We start from the raw sequence: 12159 nt of genomic DNA, 5'->3' as shown, positions 1-12159 counted from the left end.
TCAGATATCAATGGCTATTCCCACAGGCTGCAACCCTGTCAGATACCCCTCTGTGCCAATTAGTCAAGAGAAAGGACGAATGACAATGACAGGCATGTGATGGGGGCAGAAGCTGCACTGCTGGGGCACTAAACCCTACCGGTGCAGGGGCTAATGGCTAATCAGAGAGAGACTTAAGAGAGTCCTTTTGGGGATAGCTGTCCTGGGAGAGTGCAAGTGTGGAACATGGTGAGATGCTAAATGGTGGCTGTTGAATTGGACTGATATTGGGAGAGATCAGCCAGAGTTTTGACGGGACAAAGATATATATTATGCAGTATGCCATTTCAAAATAAATTAAGTAAAAAATAATTCCCGTATATTTTGTTGATGATGTCCAATTTTGTCATCTTTTATCATATATATATATTATCTTTTATCTATATATAATTTGAACATTTTATTTGGTACTGTGCCACCACATGATGGCCAATAAAAATTCTGGTTCCTGAAGCAAAATCAGGGTATAATTTACACTACCACTCAAAAAAAAAAAAGTTTATGTTTTTTTTTTAAGAATTCTCTTATGCTCACCAAGATAGTTATTTGATCACAAATACACTATTTAAAAAATGACAATGTATAATAAATACATTAAATAACATATAATAAATTATGTTTACAATTTAAAATTACAATGTTCTTTTTTTCATTTTCAAATATAATTTTGTGTAAACGAAAGAACAACATTTCTTTGAAATGCTATTTTTGTTACAATGTAAAAGTCTTTAGTCTCACATTTCAGCATACTTGCTTAATATTATTTTTAATTTGTTAAATACGAAAAAAAATATAATACATAATGATAAATTACTAAATTTAAATGAAAGTCAAAAACACAGTCATTAGAAACCTCTCATAAAATTAATATGACCCTGTGTCAAATTGGGATACATTTAATCCCTCTTTGAAGCAGAGGTAAGATGCTGCAAATAAAGGGTGTTTATTATAACCTGTCATGACAAGGAAACACTAACCATGACGGATGACCCATAAGGACTCAAACACACACACACACACACACACACACACACAGACTTTAAACAGTCCTCTGATCTCAGAGTTATTGATCGTTTCATTACATCGTTTTGCTTTTTCTGTGACGGCCATTCAGTCTTTGCTGTCATCTTCTATTGAACCCTGTGCTCGGATGGGTAAAAACAGGACAGAGAGCCGGGGTCCCGGCAGACGGGGTGAGGGTTTGTGGTCGAGTGGGACACCGTCTGTCGCTGCCATCGTGGTTGTGAACGAGTGTGTATTCGAAAAATGGGTAGAGCAGGTGGTGTGACTAAGCAGAGCCTGGCGCAAATGGGCCGTGCGTATATGTGTGTGTGTGTGTGTGTGATGAGACAGGGGTGTCACCTCTTGCTCCTCCGAATAGAGAGGCCCAACACACCCACCCAACTGTTTGGCATTCAGAAGTGTCCACCTCCTTTTTTTTTGCTTCTATCCTTTCTTTTAGTCCTCCCTTTCTTGGCTTCATAATGCATTGTTAACAAAACAGTTTACCAGGCTTGGCTGGTATGTTATCCAGCGGGCCTCTGGAGACGCTGTGATTTAGGCAAATGCTTTCAGAGAGAGGTGTGGCCGTGGGGTCTTAACAAAACGCCACATGAGCTGAGACTGAATCTTCTCTCTTCTGCCCTTTTTAGTCTCCTCCATACATTAAATAGCAATTAGGCTCTGTATGTGTGCAGTGTGCTGAAGCTATGATCTCACTGCATATGCATGAATGAGCCATACTCAGCACCTCACATGATCATAAATACCCATTTCTATGGTTCACCCAGTGTATGAAAATAAAAATAATGTGTTTGAGAATCAAAATGATAGTGAAGTAGAAGTTGACCTGGTTCTGTCTGATAAAAACATTCACTTGCTTTAATCCAGTGACATATTCATCATATAAATAAATTATCTTAAAAAAAAAAAAAATTCCTACTGCTTAAACCTATTTTACATAACAGATGTTTATAAATAATAAATAGAATATATCACTTACGTAAACAAAAAAAATAAAAAAATAAAAATCTGTATGAATAATTTTTTAACTGAAATATTTACATTTGTCTGCCTTGACAATGATTATACATTTAACCCTGTAAAGCCTGACATATGAAAATTATGAATTTAAAATCAAGAAAAACTTGATTCAGTGTTCATCTTGAAATATTACTTACAGTATAAGAGTTACTCTTTGGTTTCATAACAATAAGAATTTTTACAATTAAGGCATTATACTTTTCTAAAAAGTATGAACTATCAATCAGATGAAAAAAAGGCATGTAGAAGACGTTCAGCCTGTATTTCAATGTTATTTTGATCATGCTGAAAATGTAAAGGCCTTAGACATTTTTATTTAATTGAACGTTATTGTCAAAAGACAAATCTTCACAAAACAAAATTCCAATAATGTTACTCTAAGGAGTTATTTTTGCCCAATCTGAGCCTTCAGAATGTTGAATCACTAACATTAAATCATTTCTGACTAAAAACAAACCAGTTCATTTAGATTTAGTTACCACATGATTTAAGTGACCTGTCAAAGAGAAAAGTTTGTTGGCTACTTTACAAAACAAAAGTAAACAGTCTAAGTTCATAAGACAAACATGTGCAGCTAATGCTTAGAAACAGCAGGCCATTCTTGTACAAAGATGTCATAAAAAGACTTTAAAAATCCCAGGCCCGATATAAAAGCCTTAAAGAGTGACAATGCCTCCAACCGAGCTGCCACCCTCGGTGGACACACTTCACCATAGCCACTGCACTCTCCACGTCAGTGTGACCTTTTACAATATCATCTCTCTCTGAAGATCTCACTGCGAGGGGTGGCGATGCGGAAAGGGGCAGACCTAAAGACCGGTGCCGACCCGAGGTGAAAACGGGCATCTTGTCCTGATAAATCATGGCGTAATGGGCCCTTCATTGTGCCTGGCATTGTGCTCCAGCACTCCCGCAGTCTGCCACTTTTTGCCTGTTAAGCTGACAGGAATAATGAACTGGCTGCTTTGAACTGGCCTCACAATATTGACTGGTTGCACACAGCAGATGTCTCCAGCTAAAGCAACTGGTAAATGCACATTAGGTTAACAAAAGGGGCCTTTGCTTTTAGGGGGTGGGAGGTGCGGCCACTGGGGGTGTGTTAAAGTTTTTTTGCAGGGGGTGCTGGGGAGATCGGGGCGTAGGTGCAGTCAACAGACAGACAGGGAGCTTCATTTTAAAACAATTCATTTGTCAAAGTGGCCATTCAGCTCGGGCTCTGCTTTGTGCATTTGAAACGCTTGTGGGTGTGTGTCGGGCTAAAAGCGGGGCCAGCCTGCGCTGTTTCGATGACTGAAGAGAGCGAAGAAGATGCAAGCACGCAGCACACATGCTAATCGGCAAACTTTTGGTTTCCCTGCATTTTGTGAGAACAGCAATTTTCTCCCCTTATTACCATCAAAATTAGAAAGAATGATAGAACGGATAGAACGGACAGTTTTCAGCAAAACCCTCGTGCTGGCCTAAAAATGGGGCTCTTTCTGGGAAGGATTTATATTATCATGGACACATGGTAACCAAATGTGACCTCAAAGGCATTATACTATTCAGTCACTTGTTGGTCTACTACTACACTGTAAAATACATTTTTTTAAATGAATAAAACAAAGATTACTGGAGTAAATTTAAAAAGAAAATACTATTTCAGTCTTTCTATTTCTAAAATGAAAATGAAAAATGTTGCCTTGGCAATTAGCTGAAAAAAAGCATTGTATGTGCATGTATGAAGCTGACATTTAATTCGTTTTTTTTTTTTTTTTTTTTTTTTTTTTTTAGTTTTAGTTTAGTTAAATATAATAACCTTTATGTACATGAAATATAAAATAAATATACACTATTGAATTGTTATTTCAAACATCAATGTCCATTATTTTAAATAACATATTAAGTAATTAATTGAATTCTATTGCAATTGTATATCGGTTTTCCTCTAATTGAATTAAATCCTCAGTATTTTAATAGTCTACTACTACAAAGTTTACAGTATATGTGTCCCAGTGACAATGTGCTATTGATGCCCATTTAGATAAAGAATAAAAATATGCATTTACCTAACATCCCAAAACACAGTCATGTGAGCTTGATTAAACACATTTCAAATACAAGGATATTAAAAACTTAAAAGCCATTCAACACTAATTTTTACAAAAATATGGAATATTTTAGAATTGAAAACTCATGGTATGAAACTAAATGTGAAACATCAATGCACATCATTTTATTTACACGTGCTAAGCTATCAATCTGTGTGCATGCAACAATACATGAAAAAACAGATACAGGATGACAAAAAAGCCAAAACAGTTTTTGTAAAAATCATATTCATTACATACAATTACATTCACTATCGTCCTAATAATGACTATTACCTATCATTACTACATATCATTATCATTAATATGATTTTGAACACAGAGGCTGAAAGCGCTAGCGTCTGCGTGGAGAAAGCCTGATTTAAAGCGTGACCGTGGTAATGCTGCTGTAATAGGCCATGACTAAGGGTACCAGCTCAGACACACAGAGGGGCACATTGCAGCGAGAGGGCTACGGCAGGCCAGCGCTGATTAGCATATAATTGCTGCCATTGTATTTGACATGGAGAATTAAGAACCAGCTTGGTGGCAAGATGTCCATTCGTCCCAATAACAGGGGACACGACATATGGAGAAGAGATAAGGAGACTAGACTGTAGATACTGAGAGCTGAGAGAGGTTTCTATCTGATCTGGCTCTTAAAAATAATTGTGTTCAATGCAATGGATTCAGATTGATTCAGTCATATTAAATGCAAATTTTGACAGCTTTTGTCACAATACATTTTAGGTTGTTTTTGAGAAAACAGTTTAGTGAGATCAATCATTCATTCAAGTAAATATTTAAATTTTTTACATTTTACAATCTACTTAATTCTTCTGGCATGATTAAATCTATATATCAGTTGGGGGGGGGGTGCACATAAATCCATATAAATAAGTTTTGTTCAACGAAGCAGAACTGTGAACTCTGAGATCTTCAGATCGCAAACCATGAATTTGAGATTATAAATATTTGATAAGATTATAACTATCTGCTTCTTGAGGCGATATAAATGAGGCCCCCTCCCCTCACACACACACACACACACACACACACACACACACACACACACACACACACTTTTCAACAGTTTCTTTTAAATTCTAAATCTCTTTTAAATCGCACATTTCTTTCTTTCGCTCTTGTCTCAGTGACTCTTTTTGGTGACCCGACTCAAAGGGAGAGAAGCTACGTCTTTCCCCCCTTTACGTTCCTCTCATGCGACAGCTGAGCGAGTGAGTGTGTGGAAAAAAGAGAAAGAGAGGGAAAGAGAAATACAGCCTGGCACTGAATGACCTGACCACTGGTGACAAAGCAGGATTGGTCACGCTGGCTTGAGAGTAATGGGGCAAAGAGAAATGCTTGTGTGTGTGTGTGTGTGTGTGTGTGTGTGTGTGTGTGTGTGTGTGTGTGTTATGATTCGCTTGCTTTGACACAGTTAAACTGGTTCCGTCTCAACACCAGATGTAACACAACTAAGAGGAATCAAGCCATATGCACAGGTGTAAAAAACTTTCTCTCACGCTGTCCTCTAAATAATTGCACATTTATCAAAGATGAATTTCATGGAATGCCTCGTGTTTGCACACATGTATGAAAACATAATCAAGAAATAGATGCACACTCTTTTTTTGGAGAGCTCATATTTATGAAACAATATCATTCAGATATTATATCATACTCAAAACTTACCAGCATTAACAGTGAAAACTGTGCAAATGAGTAATTTAACATGCAAAAAATCAGACAATAGGTATAAAAGCAGTTTGTCAAACTTGTTTATACTTGTTTATTATAGAATCTGAGATTTGTTTGAAACTTGTACCATTCGTGTAACAGACATGAATTTTAACTTAAATCATGCAACTTGTTGAGGAGCTGTTATCTGCTCAGCAATCAATCAAGTTTTGAAAGAGGACATATACTACCGTTCAAAAGTTTGGGGACGGTAAGATATTTTTATGTTTTTAAAAGAAATCTCTTATGTTCTCCAAGGCTGCATTTATTTGATCAAAAATACAGGAAAACAGTAGCATAATAAATTAGTAATACAATTTAAAACTAATGTTTACTATGTTAATATATTTTTCTAAAAAATGTATTTACTCCAGTGATGCAAAGCTGAATTACTCGTCAGTCTTCAGTTTCACATCATCCTTCAGAAATCATTCTAATATGCTGATTTACTGCTAAAGAATCATAATTATTATCACCGTTAAAAACAATTGTGCTGATTCATATTTTTGTGGAAACCATCATACATGTTTTTCAGGATTCTCATGAATAGAAAAAAATGTATGCATAGTCATGCATAGCAAGTGCCACTCATATTTTCGTCAGAAAAAAACACAAATCTAGACTATTGTATTTAAAATGAACTAAAACAGTAGGAAAGAGAGAATAAACTGTTGTGCTGCACGTGAGCAACAGCTTATTTTGTAATGAGCATATATGTTTATTGTATAAATGTGAGGGAGGTCACATTCTCCACGGACATCCTTTAAGATGAGCGGCACATAGCAGGATTGTTATTCTCTCTCTTTGTCCTCCTCAAGGCTTGAGGAAGGCACATCAGGGCCTGTCGCAGGTAGAGGAGAATAGGGATGGCTCCTCTGAAAAAACCCTTGCCCCCATGCTTGATTGCCCCCTTATTGACACTCACTCTCAAGTCCACAATAGCAGTCCTCAGACACTGTTGAATAGACTTACTCCTGACGGCCCGCCTCCCAGCCACTCTCACCCTAATCCAATCCCCCAACCTGCACCACTGAGCCAAATATGTCCCAGAGACCCCTTGTTCTTCTGTGGATTATATCTGACTTATGCAATCGCAATCAGACATGCACACAAATTGTGGGAGATATTTCTGTAAAGGTAAAAAAATAAAGTAATGAATAATTCAAAGTTCAAAAGGACTTTCTGAAACCAACTGGGTGTTGAAATCATTATGTATATGGATTAGTGTTGGTTACAGTTGACTTACTTAGCCGATATATATAATGCATTATTAAAGTTGTTTTAATGCATTGATGCATTAATTATGCCTTGTAATGCCTTGTAATGCAATTGTATGATCTCATGAATAATTGTAACCAAAGTTAGGGCTGCGAGATTATGACAAAAGTCATAATTGTCCATTGTTCCCTTGAAATTGTAATTGCGAATATTGATGACGATTATCACAATTTATGTTGAATGATGTTTTAAATAACTTTATACCTGCATGCCAAATTTTTATATGAAAATAAACTAATAACACTGAAAAACTTTTATTGCTTTTCCATAGCATTAAACCTCAAATGTCAACTATACATGGTTGTTTTCATTTTTAAATAAAAATAAATAAATATGCACCTCAATATAATGTTATAAAAAAACTGTCACAAACTGATTTTTTTGTGACACCAGGAATAAAAAGAACATTTCAAATATCAGGTAAACAAGGTTTTCATAAGTTATCTCGTTTCAAGAAGATGCAAATGTTATCAGCCTAGTGTTGCAAATGCGCTCACATGTAAGTTCTTGGAATTTTTAATTAGAAGAAGAGCCAAGAAGAACGTTTGCAGTGTCTGTGTTCAATAAAACGTAAATTACCCAACTTTAAATCCACTTCAGCACACTTGTGCCGCAATAAAGCCTGTGAAAGTGTTCATAGAGGTAATGACGGGCCTTAATTAGAAACCTCACTTTCCCAGCATGCTCCTCTCCTGCAGATTAACCCCTGAACAATTCCAATCAACAACCTCAGTCTGATGAGGGTCACCATTGACTTGCATGTTGGAAAGCCTCTATACTCACACTCCTGGTGTCATTGGAGGGATTCCATTAGATACAATGACGGTGAGCTTTATAATGGGACAGAAGCCAATTTTAAAGTCGCCTTCTTTGTCTAATCAGGACAGGCTCACTGTCATTAGTTTCCACTCTGTGTGGAAGAATGGCCGGAGTCAGCTGTAGACTCCTCAGGGCTCTATGTCAGTGTAATGAACTGAGGCTCTTTGTGCGGTGTTGGGTTTATTATTGGGTTCAGAGACCAGGGAAAAAAGAGAGTGCTTCTTGAAGAAGGATTGTTGGAAAAAAACTGCCCTGAAAACCCCTCCAATTTATATAAGATAACCACACAATCTTGCTACTATTACTAATGGACAAAAATAGCTCAGCGTTGCATTTTTTTAGGGTTGATTTGTTAACTGTTGTTATGGGGAATATTAAGTACTTGTTTAGTTCTGTATAAATATAATGGAGCACAAATTATAGAACTTATCATTTATATGATTTTTGTTGATCATTTCATGATTAAATATTTAGTTTTCGTTCTTTCTGGAATTGTAAATTATAGCAATAAACAATTTATACTCAGATCTTTTCATGGTATATAAGGGTGTTTCTTCAGCTATTTCATGCATGTAGTATATATATATATATATATATATATATATATATATATATATATATATATATATATTTTTTTTTTTTAGGTGCATTAATTATTCTAAAATATTTTATATTTTTTGAATAACAAAATTCTGTTAACTTTAAAAAAAAATCCTCTGGGAGATAAAGCTTTCAAAACTTCTCGCTGAAAGGACAGTCTAAATAAAATCAAGCAGTTGTTCACTTCTTGTGCTTTGAAGCATATTTATCCAAGTCTGTGTTAAGTAAAATCATTTTCAAGATGCTTTCTTGGTATCAGAACAGCAACTTGAAAGTGCTCGACGTGCAAGTTTACAAAGTTTACAAAGGCTAAGTGTGTAGCGTGCGAGTGTAGCAGGTTGTTCTTGTGTAGCACCATTCATCTCTACAGAGAGGCTGTCGATCCTCTCAGTAAATGTGTGAGAACATCCAATAGCCTCTGACGTATTAGAGAATAATTACACTTGCGCTCTGATGCTCTGCCATTCAGGCAAGCCGGACAATATTTCAGGGATTAGAGATGTCAGTGCCACGGGCATCTTCAGGGAAATCGGAGGCACCAGGCTCACATTCTTATGCAAAAGCAGGGAAGTGTTTGGATACTTTGATACAACCCCACAATCCCCCCATGCCACACACACACACACACACACACAGCCCATAAAAATCTGTTCAATGAGGCCGAGTGACAAAGAACAGGGAGACAGACACTCCGCTGAAAGAATCTGCTTCTAGAAATATGAGAAAATCAAATTAAGGTTGAAGACTTAGCACATAAATCACACCTTTAATGGTAGCTCACCCTGAAATAAAATCTGACAGATGATGACAGATTTATTTTATTTTTTGATGGACTATCCTGTAGCATGTGGAGAACGGATGTTCTATTATTTTTCTAAAGAAATAAATAAAATGGCACAATAAAATTAGAAGAAAAAAAAAAACGAACTAACAGTGTTGAGCTGGTAAACTCTAGTTGTAAATGAAAATTTGTTCTTTTCTGTTCATTATTTATAATTTATTATGCATTTATTTTTATTTATATTGTTTTATGTTTATTCCATAATTATCATTTGAACTATACTTTTTTACACTTTCTGAAGGAAATGCAGATTGTTCTGGTTATTTTGGCAGAAGTCATATAGTTTAACATAAAGTAACATTGTTTGATTGACTTCGGTAAACAATGTCATGTTCCTGACAGGTGATTACAGCGTGATGTTGTGTGATGTGAACACTGGATACAGCTCATAAAGTTAACTAAGTTTTCCTCAAAGACTGAAATGTGACACAAAAGTCTGCTTGCCTGTCTCAGATCAGGATCGCTTCCAAACTTCTGTGCATTTCAAGCTCCATGAAATCTCCTTTCCCTGTGTGTTTAGAGATGCCAATGGGAAAGTATTTGGGGTGAGCCGAGGTCCAGGATTAGGACAAATGTTGATTTGCGGGGGAAAAAACAACATTGACCTTTTGAAACTACAGATTTTTAAAACATTTTACCTATTGGGATAAAGTGAATTAAAACAGCCCTGACAAAAGCAAACTGGGACTGATAATGAGAGCAGATATGTAAAAAAAAAAAGGAAAGCAATTAAAATATTTATGAAGTGGGTCACAATAAAGTAAATAACTACAATATATAAAAGATTCCTAGTACAAAATATGTAAAAGATAACTTTAAAATAATAATAATAATAATAATAATAATAATAATAATAATACATATTAATACTTTATATTAATACTCACAAATAAATACTTTATTATTATTATTATTATTATTATTATTATTATTATTATTATTATTATTATTATTATTTTGTGGCAGAAAAAAATGCACACACAAAACAAAAAAACAAAAAAAATAATTGCAAACTTAACTTATTTGTCCCTTAAGGATCGTTCACAAGGTCACGTGGAGTAACATAAACAGTATATGTAAGAAACATCACACACAATGTGCACAACCTAAAATATAATATTCAGAGATTATCTCTCTCTTTGTTTTTAAAGTCTGAATTGTGATATAAGTCATAATAATCTTTTTTTTTTATTGTGTGGTGGAAATTGACTTAAAAACTAAAGATCAACAAAAAGAAAAAATGTATCCTTTTTTAACACTTGAAACATATTAGGCCTATCATTCTGAGGTAATTATCAGTGACATCTTGTAACCCTTGAATCAGTGAGGCCAATGACTAAAGCGATGCGTAACAAGACCAGTCAGTATATAAACTTGTGTCAGTGCACATGACCAGTTTCATGAACATGAATGACTGTTGTGCTCTAAAGCAGGCAGAGCTTTGGCCACACTGGGGTCCTGCCATCAGGGGGCTGCCCACTGCTGTGCCCGAGTGCAAAGTCAGTCAGAGCTCATTAGTACCGTTTCCCTGACTAAAGTAGCCGTCCATTAATCTAATGCTGTGCAGTGACCGCAGGGTTCATTACGGCTCATAGCTTTTAACCTGAAATTGTCCATATCCTGGTTCAAAAGTTCATATCATCTTCCATTCAAAAAATAGATATTGATCATTTGAAAAAAAAATTTTTGAAGATTTTGTGTGTTGCCCTTTTCTTCTTTTGTGGTTCAGGTTAGATTAAAATTGATGGCGTATAAGAAAAGAAGATCTGAAGCTTGCTACTTGTAAATAATGCTGTTTTCCAAATTTACTGATGGATTATTGGAGTACACTTAACATGAAAATGTTATATCAATCCTTCTACTTCAAATGTTCATGTTTACAGTTTTTCTCAGTTGCTTTACATTTTTCGAATAATCCTTGACATTTGCAAAATAATAAGTGCAAAAATGTCTCAAAACAACTCGTACAAATAGAAAAACACCATGAATTACCTGAAAAAGCCTGTCTCTTGCTCAAATCCTTAGTTTATCTCTCAATGAACATGTCAGTGCCATCAGAATGACAAGTCCTTGTGTCATAGTTTACGGATAAGACTGTCAAATGGCTTAGTCATGTTGTCAATGTAACAGTGTAATCTGGAGGGATGTTATGATGTAAACTATAGCAACATTTTGGATGACAGTTACTGTATTGAACAGTATGACATATGCTTATGTATGCCATATATCCATTTCAAAAGTACACATTTAAACATTACTGTATGTGGGATATTGATTGAAAGAGACTGGATAGAATTCCCACTTACACTTTTACTGGTAGTCTGACCAAAAAAAAAAAAAAAAAAAAAATCAATGATGAAAATAAAAATACATCCATGCTTTAAAACTGAAGATTCGTGAGATGAACCTTTGAGCTATTTCAGAGAAATGGTTTATCATTGGTTGATCAGCATTCTCTTCATTGGTCAAGATTCACTTGCACAATTCATGCCAAATTTACAAAAAGTCTAATAATAATGTGCAAAAAAAAAATGCCATTTATGACAACTAGCAATCACAACATCTTCAAAAGAATGAGAAACTGGATTTATGATGTGTATAAATAACTAGATGATGTGGAGGTTGTACAAGTACTTTTGAGAATTTAATTTCTGATTTGAGAAATGCACCAGTGACTGAGAAAAACTGTATGTAAAAATGTTACTTGCTGATTCTTTGAACTTATTTGTG

The sequence above is a fragment of the Carassius auratus genome, unplaced genomic scaffold, assembly GCF_003368295.1.
Source record: "Carassius auratus strain Wakin unplaced genomic scaffold, ASM336829v1 scaf_tig00007400, whole genome shotgun sequence".
Classification (NCBI taxonomy): Eukaryota; Metazoa; Chordata; class Actinopteri; order Cypriniformes; family Cyprinidae; genus Carassius; species Carassius auratus.
The sequence above is the reverse complement of the archived record's forward strand: the minus strand, read 5'-3'. Positions refer to the sequence as shown.